The sequence below is a fragment of the Arvicanthis niloticus genome, chromosome 30 (genome assembly GCF_011762505.2).
Source record: "Arvicanthis niloticus isolate mArvNil1 chromosome 30, mArvNil1.pat.X, whole genome shotgun sequence".
Classification (NCBI taxonomy): Eukaryota; Metazoa; Chordata; class Mammalia; order Rodentia; family Muridae; genus Arvicanthis; species Arvicanthis niloticus.
Genome location: NC_133438.1, coordinates 13,319,773 through 13,335,012, shown reverse-complemented (window position 1 = coordinate 13,335,012; position 15,240 = coordinate 13,319,773).

Below are 15,240 nucleotides of genomic sequence, written 5' to 3'. Positions count from 1 at the left end.
ATAAAATAAAATAAAATAAAAGTAGAGGCAGGTAGGCTTTAAATGATGACAAAATTAAACCATAATAGAACAGTGCTACCTTTGAATTAAGACAGTAAGCACCATAGTGAATATATATATATATATGTTGCATACAACAAACAAATAGGAGACAGATTATGGTTATGATATGATTTTAAAATTTTCATAAGTGCCAGGTCAACCTAAAATAGTTTCTCACAACATTCCCAAGCCATGAAAGAGATGAGAGAGAGGTTGAGTAATAAAATATTCACAGTCAAGGCTATCTCTATTTTGCTTTCAAATCTCAGAAAACAGCAAGTTCTAAATAATAGGGCAATGACTCTCAGGCTAAAAGTTTAGTTTCAATAGCTGGTCCTGGACAAGTGCCAACTTGCCTGGATAAATTTAGGCCACTTTTAAAAATAGGATTATCTGGTCTCCATCTCTGGCAATTCCCATTCAGGAGGACTGGAGTGGAAACAAAAAACCTGTAGTTTTCAAGTGGTTTCCAGCTGATTTTAATGTGCTGCCCGAATCATAAGTTTCTTAACCAGAAGTCAGAAGCATTGGGGTCGGTTGGTAATGTTCCATGCTTGATTGGTGGGCCTATCTCAAAAAGATTATACACCTGTATCTTGAGTTTGTTGTTCTTTTCCAGGTGATCAGCTGAGAAACAGGTAAATCTAAACTAGTTTAGACCAGTGGAGCAGCACATGAGACTTTCTTGAACCTTCTGAGAAAAAAAAAAAAAAACCCAGGTTTCTATCCTTTGTGCTATTTGTTAAAGTGAATAAATTGGCCCCCAATTGGTGTTGATGGCCAAGCTGTGACCATCATGCCTGACAGCTTCATGATGCTGCCATGCTATAGATATCAAAGTGGAAAATGGCAAGAGCCAGGCTCTCATGAGATATTACTGAGTCACCAAGTCAACTGGGTTTGCTCTGGGTTTTAAATTACATGTGGTCATCTGCTGGTGACTACATATACAGATGCAGTAGGAAAGGTGCCTGTGGTGATAAGCTGAATCTCATGGTATTCAGCAGCCTCCCCTTGGCTCTGAAAATGAACTTCTGATGATCTAATAAGAAGGTATAATAACCTTGTATCAATAGCAAGGAATCAACAGCAGTGGACAATTAGTTAACATTTGGGGAAATATTGTTATTACTGGTATTATCTTCCTGAAATATCCTTTGCATTCTGCTAAGACTCAGATTGTTCTTCAAGTTCTTGCTGAACCCCAAATTTCTTAGCACTGGGTATTTACACTGCGATTGGTACATTGCTTTCCTGATGACCACTGAAGTTGTAATTCACATTGCTTGTTCAGCTTCTATGGTCCTTAGACCAAGACTTCATCACTGTGTAGATCTGATTCTTAATATTGGTACAATCATGCAAGACAGAATACGGGTCATTTTCTTGTCTTAAATACTTCTTGGATCTCTAATGTTCAACTGATAATTACACAGCTGTTGCTTTTATTTCTGTCCCTCACCCTGGTAAATACCATGACTGTTTTTTTTTAACCATATTTTCATAACTTCTATGATTTACTTCTTACTTATAGACTACAGAAGATATTGTAACCTCTGGGACCAAGTAGTGGGTAGGTAGGAAGAAAGGTTCTGTCTTAGGGTTTTATTGCCATGAAGATATACCATAACCATAGCAACTCTTATAAGGGAAAACATTTAATTAGGGCTGGTTGTCATGGCAAGAAACACAGCAGTGTGCAGGCAGACATGGTGCTGGAGAATGAGCTGAGAATTCTAGATCCAGATTGGCAGGCAGCAGGAAGAGAACTGAGCATCTGAGACCTCAAAGCTCACCACCTAGTAACATACCTCCTCCAACAAAGCCATAGCCACTCCAACAAGCCATGTCTTAAAATAGTGCCACTCCTTATGGGTTTACAAGACCTATTTTCATGCAAACCACCAGAGGCCCCAAACCTTGTCACAAAGAAGGAGGTAGCAACTTAAGGACTGGCACCGACACCGTCCATGGCTGTAGAAGAGAATTGAGCAGACTTTTCAAATATTTTGATCAAAAACCTGATTAAGGGTAATTATGCTAAAATTAACTCCATGCTTGAGAAAATTGTTCTGTCTTTTAGGGGATGAGCTGAGGTAAGGTGAAGCCATACAATTTTATCTGCCTCTAAATGTATGGTACAAATAGTACTTCCCTTTAAGGGTACCAATAGTTGGTGATTGCACACCAACTTATTGGTACCAACTCATTGCTTAAAGTCCTGTTCTCCGACAAGCAGAGCCCCTAGTGCATCTGTATGTACCATCTACTAGATACTCAGCACTAGGTACTCCTATTTTGTGGTGCATGGTGGCTTCAATGTGAGCTCTAGCTTTACATCACCTGTGGTGAGGGCTGGGAATCAGGTAAGAACTCGGGGCATAGTAATAACTTAAAAATCCATAGATAGCCATTGTAAATTGAATAGAACACTGCAGTTTAATAAAACAGAGGGAGGGCAGGGAACTACTTCTTGGAAGTAAATCCAGTCAACTGGATTTATAAATGAACAAATAAGTCTCACCAAGAAAGACTCATGGCTTTCAGGACAAAGGATGGAATCTGGCATAGCCAGAGGTCACAGCTTTTAAATTCCTAGCCCTGCATTGTCCTTGTCCCATGAAACGATCCTGCAGATTTTATTTAGTTAACTGTGTTTTGAGTTTTACTGTGTCCAGAGGTATGTTGGGCCTTTGGGGAATTAGTTGGAGGAGGACTACCCAAAGATTTATAACACAAAAAATAAATAAATAAAAAAAATACCACACATTTCCTCCTCAAGTGTTTGAGAGGAGCCCTGTATAAGTCTGACTCTTCAGGCATACTGTGCATCTTCTTGGTTACTAGGGGAACATTATAAGTTGAAAGTATACGCTGTGCTTTATTAATAAAGTTTAACTTGAATATTTCAAAGGCAATCTCTCATTATTATTATAATACATAGATAGATACACTAGTGTTTGTTGAGGTTTGGTCTTTTGATATGTAGTGTAATGATAAGTACTGGCCCCCAAGGCCTGGTTGCTCCCAAGAATGAGAGAATCTTTACACATAAGGTGACCTTGCTCCTTGATTTCAAACTATTGGTTATATAAAGATGCCGACAGTCAATCGTTGGGCAGAAGAGACATATGTGGGGTTTTGGGTTCCTGGGCTCAGGGTTGGAGGGGAGGAGACCACAATCAGACAGAAGAAGGTAGAGAAGAAAGGAGAAGACACCATGAGGTAAGAATCTTAAGACCATGGCCCTGAGGGCTGGCCAATTAGAGTGAAGAGCATCACAGATAAAACATAGTAAGTAGTAATTCAGGGCTATCTATAGGAAAGTAGATTCGAATAGCATAGAGGGTAGGTATCTGCCCAACTTTAGTGTCAATAAAGGCTTATTGTAAATTATAAAACTTGTGTGTCTTTTATCTTGGAACCAAATGATCAAAGGCAGGGTAGAAGCCCCAAATTGAGATTAAATATTTTCCACAACGTGTGTTTGTTCATCAAAGCTTTCCCAAATGTTTTTCTTCATTTGTTTCATTTAGTTTCATTTTGAGACAGACTCTGTCTGTGTCACACAAGCTAGCCTCAAGCCCACAGTTCTCCTGCCTCTGACTCCAAAGTGCTGAAATTCTATATTTGTAACACATACAGGCCAGGAATTCTCATGTACATGTTTTGAAAAATATTGTTTTCTACAACAGAGCAAAGAGCCCTTTCGGTGTGTTTGTTTGAGGCTTTTGCTTTTAAAATATCCTTTGTTTCTTAAATATCCTTGGAAGCTTCCTGATGTCCCTTTAGCCTGATCTCAAATTTAGAACTAAGGTACTTCAGGAGAGAGGAACAGGAAAGGGGTGCTAAGAGCACGCTCTGGAGAATCTGACAGTTTATTCAATAGCTGAGAAAGGATCCTTGGTATAGGCAGGATGTTTTTGTCAAATGTAAAATTGATTCTTAACAGCACAGAAAGGCCCAGGCACACTCTTCCCCCTTCCTTCCTTGTTTCTCCACTAGACAACAGCAAACAGCTGGGAGGGAGTTTGTGCAAAACCAGGTACATAAAGCACTCACTTCCTCGTGGCCCTACCCATCTGTCTGTAAGTGACTGAATGACTGGAGCAGTACAGAAGGAGTCTGTTATCCATGCTTCCAGTATCAATGCTGGATATGTCCCAAAGAGCCAGAAAGCATCTTCTTGTGCTAGAGGTAGACTTGAAGAAAAGAGACTAGGTGGTTTGTCTGTCTGTCTGTCTGTCTGTCTGTCTGTCTGTCTGTCTGTCTGTTTGTTTTGCTTTATTTTTTTATTGGATATTTTATGTATTTAATTTCAAATGTTATCCCCTTTCCTGGGATAGGGAGGTTTCCTCTCCAGAACCTCCCTATCCCATTCCTCCTCCCCCTGCTTCTATGAGGGTGCTCCCCCTTCCACCCACCCACTCCCACCAAATCGAGCCTTCACAGGACCAAGGGCTTCTCCTCCTACTGATGCCAGACAACACGTACCATCCTCTGCTACATATGTGGCTGGAGCCATGGGTCCCTCCATGTGTATTCTTTGGTCGGTGGTTTGGTTGGTGTACTCTAGGGTGTCTGGTTGGTTGATACTGATGTTCTTCATATGGGGTTGCAAACCCCTTCAGCTCCTTCAGTTCTTTCTCTAACTCCTCCACTGGGGACCCCGTGCACAGTCCAATGGTTGGCTGTGAGCATCTGCCTCTGTATTTGTCAGGCTCTGGCAGAGCCTCTCTGTGGACAGCTATATCAGGCTCCTTTCTGCAAGCATTTCTTGGCATCTACAATAGTGTATGGGTTTGGTGTCTGTATATGGGATGGATCCCCAAGTGGGGCAGAAGAGACTAGGTATTAAGGGCAAACTCTATGTGCAACTCAGAGATGTTCCATCAGATGTTGCCCTATCAGAGGAGCAAATAGGGGTTGAGAAGATGGCTCAGTGAATGAAGTACTTGTTGCTAAAGCATGAAGTGAGTTCATATCTCAAAGCTGGGTATGGTCAATACATCTGTAACCTCTGCTGGAAAGGGGATAGTGGTGAAACATAGCTGCCAATATCTATACCCCATGACAGGGTGGGAGTAGAGACAGGTAGGTCCATCCCAGTGACTTACTGACCAGCCAGTGTAGACAAAACGTGAGCTCCAAGGTTAATAAGAAACCTTTTCTCAAACAAGCAGTCCCCTGGCCTGAAATAAAAAGGAAGAGAGCAACAGAGGTCAGCACTCATTGACTTCCGGCCTCTGCGTGCACGTGGGTGCTCGTGCACGTGGGCGCGCGCACGCGCGCACGCGCGCGCGCACACACACACACACATACACACCCCACACTCACACAGAGAGTGGGTGGGCAGAATTAATGCAATGAGACACAAGTACTGAAAGGAAATATTAGCAGTTAAAATGAGGACTGCATCCCTGTGGAGTCCCAAGCTCTCCACTTGAAAAACTTCAGGGAAAACTTTGAGGGAAGTGTACACATCCTTTAATGTTCTCAGCAGAAAGGCAGCAGAAGAAAACCCTATGATTTTTTCTCATAATTGTCAGACAAAGGAGGGATGCCATTCCATTATGTCTGCCTTGGTCCTTGGTTTGGCATCATGGCAACTTGCTGGGAGTTTTGTCTCCATGTGGGGGATGCCGCATACCACCCTGGTTCCCACCAGAGTCAGAGGTCTGTTTTCTCTTTGTCTTCCTTCTGAACTGCCACCGTGCAGCCTCCACCTCCTCTAATGTGCTGTCTTGCATTATTCAACTAAAGAGATGCTTTACCAGTGCCAAGGCCTTCAGATGTGGCCTTCTCAAATGGCATCCTACCAACAACTGAACGTAACCGGCATCCATCAGCTTCTGATGAGCAAGAAGCTGAGGGAAGACAAGACTGCCTAAGGCTTAAATAAACAACAACAAGAACATGTGCAGATTCCAGAAGAATACACCCCGAATTTAATAATTAAAAATAATAACACATAAATAAGAGCCGAAGCGCCACAAAACCAGGGTTAGCAGAGGATGATGCGGATGGGTTTTCATTTTCCCTCCTGAATTATCTTCTAAATGTTTCTTTGAAGACTAGGGTTCTTAATCTACACCCACAACGAGTAAGCCAATTGTCCTTCGATTGTGCTGTCTCTCTTGGGGGTGGGCATCTACTGGACTTATTAAGAGGACCTCTCTGGTGGAGCCAGAGAATTTTAGGCTCATGTCCTCCAGCCACCCCACAAATGCCTGCTTAGCCACAAGGGCTCCGGGGTTCGGACTAGTGAGGGCCTCCTGTAACTGAAGGATTTAGGGAAGAGGCTGGAAGTCTGTGCTCCCTGCAGGCAGCTACTTGACACCAATGGCTGTCTAAAAGAAGACTCTGGTCCCATTTGGAGGCTCTAGTAAGACTGGCATTTCTGACCTGGTCCTGGAGAAAAGCTAAGAAGCACGTTTTGCCCTTGAGGGGCACGTTTTGCCCTTGAGGCAGAAGCAGAGACCAATTTGACAGTTGCCAGTGCTGGCAAGACGAGAAGCAGGAGCCAAGAGACGGGCAGTGGATAGGTTCCCTCCAGTCCTCAGGTATATTTGCCTTACAGGGGTCCTCCATGTTGGAAGGCCTGATTCTCTTTGATTCTCCAAAAGGGAAATCAAAGAACAAATGGATTCTTTCTGTCTTTGCAGCTTTTTTTTTTTTTTTTTTCCTTCAGGGTTCCTTCCCACAGCCTGCTGCTGAACCCAGGGCTGCCCACAGTTGCCCCTTGCCCCTGATTTTCCACGCTCGGCATTGGCCACTTCTTTGAATGTGCCTACTTCCTCCGAAGGAAAGGGAGGAACCAGGGGACAGGAAAATAAATGCCCACAGGAAGTGCACGTGGGCCTGCTGCTTCGCCAAACTGTGAGAACCTTCACTGAGCAGGTGGCTTGGAGAGTTTCTCCACCTTTGCATACCAGAAAGAAAGAGAAAATATAAGTCGCCACACGGACTTGAGTGCATGCCAGTATTTCATCTTGGTTGTGTAGATCTGGCTTCCCGTCCTTGTCCACATAAATTTGTTCCTGTCAGGAGGCAGCAGGCTGAGTAAGGCCTGTGCTGCCACACAGACGCCCAGGGGTGGGAGTGGGAGTGGGAGATGGGGCCTGGAGGTGGTTGCCCTGGCTCCAATTTAGTCTGCCTCTGGGTTAGCAGTGGCAGCTAAAGGTCCTGTGAAAAACGTCTGGCTGCCTCTGTTGGCGGCCCTCCAGAAAGAACTGTTCGCAGGCCTGTTCTCAGGCGGCCTCGTGCCAGAGCGTCTAACCGGGAACACAAAACGCATTGCTTTTCTTTTTCACTGACCTCAAAGAGATCCTTTTATGGATAGACCCATGCCGGCCTTCCCCCCTCTTAAAAAAAAAAAAAAGTCTGCGTTGAGAAGCTGACCTCCACTGGCCCCAGCAAGGCAACAGGTGACCCCTCAGTGAGTGGGTGGACGTCAAAGCGGCTCTGTATCTGGTGCCTCTTGGAACTGAGGACAAACGCAGCTTTCAGCCTGAAAGGACACTGGAGTTGCATTAGGATGGGCGGTGGAGGTGGACGAATGGCAGGCCCTGGGTCTCAGGCTTCCCGAAGAAACCCTGGCTGGTCTCTGATCTTTAAAAGTTCACTGAGGTTTGCATGTCTTGTTTGCAAATAGACTGCCATTAGAAAAAGTTCCTCTGTGTTTAACCTAAATACCTAAATGTGTTCAGCTTATGCACTCAACAGAATGGCTACCTCCTCCTCAGGTGGCTGTAGACAGAAGATTTCACGTGATCCTAGAGTTTCCTAGCGTCCCTAACCAGGTGAGAAATGCTACTGTAAGTTAGAAAGATTTTTTTTCTCAAAGGCTGTGGTGTCTGAGAATTTCTTCGGTTTCAAAGAAAGTGTTATTTTTGGTATTGTTCATTTATTAAACTATCGTGAGTCACTTTAACATAACGAGGACTTGAACGTACTGCTCACAAGTCAGCAGCTTGATTGACATATAGATCCCAATTTAAATAACAGACTACATTTGCATCTAGAGAACTGAAAGCCAGGGGGTTTTTGCTATGTGGGATATTAATGAGCAAGTTCACTATAATGGTCTTCTCTGTGCATGTACTTAGATTTATACATTTATTGTATGTTTGAGGTAATGAAAAAAAAAAGAAAGTTACCAAAAGGTCGTGGCTTCTTTTTCTATTGGGAAACTTGGAGCAGATCATTCTCTTGACGGCTTTGGTGAGCTTGTATTCTCTGTTTTATTTCCACATCATTCTTTTAGGTTCTTTACTAATTTAATATGTATTTAAAACTCCTGTGGCAACAAGCAGTAAATCAGCCATAGGCCAAGCAGGGAAAGCATGCTGTATGCTGACTTCTCACGAATGGGAAGTAGAGCTTATGGAGTGTCGCTTCACCAAGTTCAAATAGCTGGCTTGGAGCTAGCTCAGAGGTAACAGGAGAAGGGGTGAAGCTTCACATTCAGGTTGTTTGACACCTCCTATTTGGCTCGTTTAGGCATCAGTATGGATACAAGGGGGAATCAGCATGAATTGAGTGTTCATGGAGTTCTTACGGTAGTTGTTTCCACCAGCATCTGGCCCTGGTCTTTCAGGGCTGGTTGGCCCTTGCTCAACCACAGATATTGTTTCTCTCAAGGTCTGTATCTTTGAAGTGGGGCTTCTTAAAACACAAACTATTTCAGAGCTCTGAATCAGGAATGTATAATAATGACTATTATTAGCATGGGATTACTCTTTACTTCTTGCAAAACGTTTTTGCACACAAAAGAGCTTTGAAAAGAAAGGCTGCTTTGCTTCTCAGAATTACACTTTTCTCAAAGCAGGGGAAATACTATGGGGCATTGTGGTGAAACAGGCCTGTCGCTGCAGCTACCTGGGAAGTGGCAGGAAAGGTACACATTCAAGTCCTACCTGGGCTACAGAGTGAATTCAAGGCCACCCTTGATAAATCAAGGCGACTCTGTCTCAAAAATAGATTAAAAATAAGACTCGGTGATAAAACATCTGAAATAAAAGTAAAAAAAAAAAATGTGCTTACATCTACATTTCCCTCCAATATTTAACAGAACTTGGAAAGCCGTTCCATGTTACTTTCACAACCTTGTATTGATGACCTGTTTTCTGCTACGCATTGTATTGAGTTCTGGGAAGATGAGTACAACTAGATCCTGTCTCTTGAAGAACATACAGTTCTCACTGTCCAGACACAGAAACGGACTTTAAAAACCATACAAGAGAGTCAGAAATGGTGAGTCTTACCACCCAGCACTTGGGACCAGAAGCAGCGAGATTGTGCATTCAAGGACATCATAAGATGTACAGCAAGTATTGTCTCAAAACTGCCAAGCAATAATAAATAATGATATTAGAAGCTCTGACAAAGATCTGGAGAAAAGTTTGAGACAGAAGCAAAGATCAAACAGCCAAACAATGAACTGTAGGTCAGACAGGTATGGCAGTAGAGCTGAAATTTCCCTCTTTCAGCTGCCATTCTTTATGTGGTCATTTCTAGACATCCTTTCTCACAACAGACTTCCTTATATTCTGCCTTTTATAACCTTCCCAGCCCCTTCTCCTCAGTGTTGCCTGATCCACAGATGCCGTAGTTGTGATGCAGATGTTTCTATTGGAGCTGCGTTCCCCACAACCCTTGGTGTCTGTTTTGCAATGGCTTCTATTTTCTGTAAAGAGAAGAGTCTTTGGTGAGGGGGTTGTAGTTACAGTTCTCTGTAACTGTAAGGATAAACTAGTGAATGTAATAAGGAATTGTTTTGGTCTAGTGAAGTGGCAATAATAGGTTCTTCTCCAAGGTTCACGACCTCCGTAGCCTCGGGAAGCTGGCAAGGTTTCCGGTACCAAGTATGATTTCCCTCCTGCTGAATGAGCCTTAAGCCCTTGTACACAGCCGCTGGTTGCCACCAACATGTGAGTGGCACTTGTGGCACCTTTATGGATATCTTGCCATATTGGTAAATGGCGTAGTTTATAGAGGTTGTAGTTGAGTAGGGTTATTTAAATGTTTCCCTCCCTTGGCAGCTTGCATAGTATTTTCTGGCACTGTAGGAGCTAGACTATAGGAAACAGGTTTTCAGGTCAGAACCAGCTCAGAACATCTAGGTCCTCTGTTCTGAGTGTGCAGAGTCCTCAGCAGCAGGGGCTCACTTCTAACACCTGATAGGGAATGGAGATTGTAGTCTCCATTGTTTTGGGAGTTGCTTGGACTACCTTGACCAGCCTTTCAGAGGGAGGCTTCTTGTGTCTGGTACTGGGGTTTTCTTAGGCTATGATTCTTAGGGGAAGAATTATCAGGTCAAATATCTTAACTTCTTTTAAGGTGTCCATATCTATAGCTATGTCTATGTCTGTATCTATAACTATCTATATCTATCACCTATATCTATGTCTATATATGTTTACATCTACAATCTGTATCTGTATTTATACTTATACATTTATATATCTCTATATACATTTATATCTATATCTGTGTCTACATCTATCTATATCTGTACCTATACCTTACCTATAAACAATATCTATCATCTCTATGTCTACGTCTATATCTATCTACATTCACCTATATCTCTACCTATACATCTGCTTCTATATCATCTCTACCTCTAATCTACCTTCATCTATGTCTATTTACATATGTTATATCTATTATATATGTATACCTATATCTATACATAGATATCTATCTATATCATCTATGTTTATATATGTGTGTGTGCATGTTTACAAATAGCCTCATGTATATGCTGACATAAGTGTATGCTTTTATCACTGGTAAGTCTCTAGCTATTCAGCCTTCCTTCTCTTGCTGGTAAAGAAAGAGATACATGCTTCCAAAGAAAATTTGCCTTTGTACACAGAAAAAGGGGCAACTTGTATACTATTTCTCAAAGAGCTCATCGGTGTGTTTAATTTCTTGAGATAGCACGATTTCTATCCTCTTTTATAATTAAGTCCTGAATAAGAACTTATTGGTACAGATATCAAAAATTATGCTTTGAGGTAGCAAAGGTAGAGTGTGTGTGTGTGTGTGTGTCTCCATTCTAACGGAGAGAAAATATGCAGTGTTTGTCTTTCTACGTTTGGCTTATCTTGTTTGATACAATGGTCTCCAGTGTCCTCTAGTTTTCTGTGAATGATACATTTTCATTCTTTACAGTCCATTGAGTGTATTCCTTGATCCATCAGTCAGTTTATAAGTATCACACTGGCTCCATATATTTACTATTGTGAACAATGAAGCAATAAACAGGAATGGACACACTCTTGAGCCTCTGTTCCCAGCAGAAGTTGCTGTGCAGAAAGACCAGCTTTTTTTTTATTTCTTCTTAGGGTCATATGATTTAACAAATATCAATACCGGAAAATCAAATTTAAATTTCAGGTAAACAACAGAAATTTTAGTATGGTCACTGGACTTGTCCCTAGGGTGGGATATACTTACACTAAAAAATCATTCTCTGTTTATGTCCATTTCAAATATAATTTATTACATGGATTGCTGTGTTTGTTCTGGCAACACTGCTTATGTAAATTTTTTGTGTGGATAAACTCTTTTTCCTAAGTTAATTCTGTGAATTTGGATTCTCTTTTTTCCTTCTTTTTATTTTTTTTTCTTTTCTTTTCTTTCTTTCTTTCTTTTTTTTTTTTTAGTTTTCCATTGTGTGTGTTTTGTTTGGGGGGGAGGATCTATTTCCCTCTTTTATTCACTATCACAGCCCACTTTTTAAAAGGTTTCTGTCATTTCCTAGCTAATTACCAATGACATCATTAGTATCATCATAGCCCTATAGTACATGAAAACAGGATTAGAAAGACTGACAAATTACAAAGAGGCTCCGCGGAGGTTAGGATTGAGCTATGATGGAGAACGGGAAGGAAGGAAGTGCCAACTTCAGTTTCACAATAATGTTGCCATAGTGTGTGCTCTGAGAAGGAGAACAGGGGACACACAGTATCCCTGGAGGCCGAGTAGCACTCAGCCTCATGTTTCACAGTTGGAGAAATTCCACACAGAGGGACTTGGTGGCTTCTAGATGGGGGGTTACGTTGAGGGTGGAGTCGGGGTGTAGAAACAGCTGTGTAAAGAAATGGAGGAAGAGAGAAAAGGGAATCTTCAGAAACGCTGTCTCACTTGGCCTTGGTGGTGGCAGAAACCATCAACAGGGGGATATTTTCTAAAAATACTTTCTTCAGACCCTTGGAATGTTTTATCTCTATAAGCACAGATACTGAAACTAACATGTTCTAGACTTGGACCAGGATTTTGAGAATATCTGTTCCAATGGCTTCATTGTATAGATGGAAAGCCAAAGACAACATGCGTGGTTTTGCTAACCTGTGTAACTTGTAGGAATTTACCTCAGTCTAAAGCTCTGGGCTTCTACATTTCGATGTGTGTTTTAGATCCATCAGCTACAGTACAAAGCCAGTAGGAATCTTCTTAATGAAATGTCTGGGTTAAAACATACAACTTCTTTGCTCAGCCATCATCAGAATCCTGATCCACATTCATGATAAAGACACAGGTTAACAATATAAAAAGCGTAACAAAAGTATTTGATAAGACTCAAGGATGTTAAGCAAATGCCCCATTTTTATGCTTAGATTAAATATACGTGGGATGGGCCAGAGGACAAAAGGCATGACCTTATGGCCAGAGACAGAGAAGGAAAGAAGAGAGGGAGGGATAGAGGAAGGGATGGAGGGAGGGAGGTAAACACCATGAGGCTTGTTGAGTCCCACTGATACTTCTGAGTACTCTCCTTACAAGGTAGAGAGTGGGGCTTTCTAGAACAGAACACAGGTCCTTGAATGCGACAGAGGCCTTGTAACCTGAGGTAGGATTAGCTCAGGGTTAGGATTCCAAAGTCCATGATCAATCACAGAAAACTTCTCCTGAGACAGTGGCTCTGAGTTTCACCATGTGAGTTCTAAAACTGAACTTCATATATCATGTGAGAGTGAGTTTCCAGAAAATTTATAATTGGTTCATAGGTAGAAGCTTAGGAGAAAGCAAGTAGGAGAGTTCTGTACAGCAAGAACAGGTCTCATAGACAAGTCACATCCAGCTTCTAGTCTAGGACCCTCTTGAAACAGTTAGGCAGAATCTGAATTGAGGCATAGGGAAATGGGTTAGTCACTCCACACACCCATGATGTGTTCATAGGTCTATTCTTCTCAGTGACTAGATTTAGGGTTCTGGTATACAGCAGTTCCTCTAGTTGGAACACTTCTGGTGTTTCCAAAGCCAAAAATAGAACTGCTCATTTTTGAGGTGCCTATCTCTGTCTGCTTGACCAGTTTTTATCTCCTATCTTCATCACAAGGAAAGACAGAGGATTTCTTCATGGCTATCTCTTTTACAGAAAACTGGGGGGAGTGTAAAATAATATCTTTAGGTTTCCTAGCTGGCTTCAAAGAAGAGAAAAATTCTCTACAGCATTGAAGAAGGTGAGAAAGAGAGAAGGGCAAGAGATGACATGTCTTTACCAATTGAATTCTTTTTATTTGGTTCAACAAATTGGGCAAGTCAAAGTCCCAGAATAGGAATATGTTTTGTTGTTGTTGTTGCTGCTGCTGCTTTTGTGCTAGAGAGAATGTATGTTTTAAGCAGAACATGTCCTACAACCAAACTATATCCCCAGTTCAGAGTGTCATTTTCTGAGCCTCATGTCAAGTAAGGAACATTGATGAATTGAGGATTAATGAGAACTAATAAAATCATAAAGTATTCCTCCCTTTTCAGTGAATCTAAGAATGGAGTTTGATCTATCATTAAATGCAAACTTCTTTAAAAAAAAAAAACAGAAATGCAATATATACAAATATAAAATAAACAGGCATCAAAATTTTTATTTAATGGAAGCAACAGAACATTCTGATCACTTTAAATGATTATTTGATATTCAGAGATATATATCACATATTATTCATCTAAGTGCTATGGACCAAATGATTTTTTTTCTAAATGATAAATCTAGATGATAAAAATTAAACACTCATAGGGATGTGGTACAGTTTGGACAGTGACTTAAGGAGGTGATTCAGCCTCCTTAAGGAAGGAAACCATAAGGGTCAGGTGCTGATCTGTCAAAACTGTTGAATGTGTCTCCAACATGGAGGCACCCGAGAGATTAACTATGTGCAAGCCATAGGAAAATCTGTGTAAGAACCAGAGCCTGTTGGCACCCCGACCTTAGACTTCTAGCTTTAGGAACAATGAAAGCAATGAATTCAGTTGTTAAAAACACCTACTGTATGGTGTTTTGTGTAGTAGCTGATTGATCTGTCAAAAGAATCTATTTGTATTGTGTTTAACAGGAATCATTAGGACAGCTATGGGCAGAAAAAAATTGGAATTTTGCACAGGTTAATGTCTGTCTCTAGAGTCATAAAAGCCTAGACAAAGGGAAACAAAGACACAAGTCAGTATAGAATTAGAAAGCTCCAGTATCCTCTAACATTCCTTAGGAAGGATATGTAGTAATTACCTTTTACTCTTTGAAATTCTTTTATACTCTTCCCATATTGTTTTATGAAGACACATCCATAGGCACATATTTAAATGTTTGCTGACCCTTCCTTATAACACACCTGTTTTAATCTCCTAAAGACAGATTCCTGTCTGATTTTTTCCTATCACTTCAGCTCTTAAATTTTCTCATCCATTATTTTCTTGGACTGAAGTGTTCACTACATTTCTCTGTATTTTTCTTGTATCACATAAACTTGTAAAAAAAAAAAAAAAAAGGCATTTTCCCACTAGATGTTGAGAACACCTTTGAAGTAGCAGAAAAGAGGGAAAGACTTCTTCCAAATGGGCCATGTGTCTCTCTCAGAAGCTAAAAGAAGCTCATTTTATCTCTCACATTTAAGTACCTGGAAGATAAAATCTATTTAATGTATTAAAGTAAAAGTCTTTTTTAAAGACTGTGTCTTGCTGTGCAACTGAGGTTGGGCTACAACTCATGATTGTCCTTCCCTAGCCTCCCTAATGGTGGTGTTGAAGATGTGCTCCACTACAAAGACTATCCTATTTGAAAAATTGGGTTGGGAGGGGAAACATTATTCATATAGGGGCAGATGCCCTAGCATGTGCCTTTGGAGGCAAGAAATTGGAAACAGGTATTTTCCTCTACCATTATCTATCTATCTATTTATCTATCTATCTATC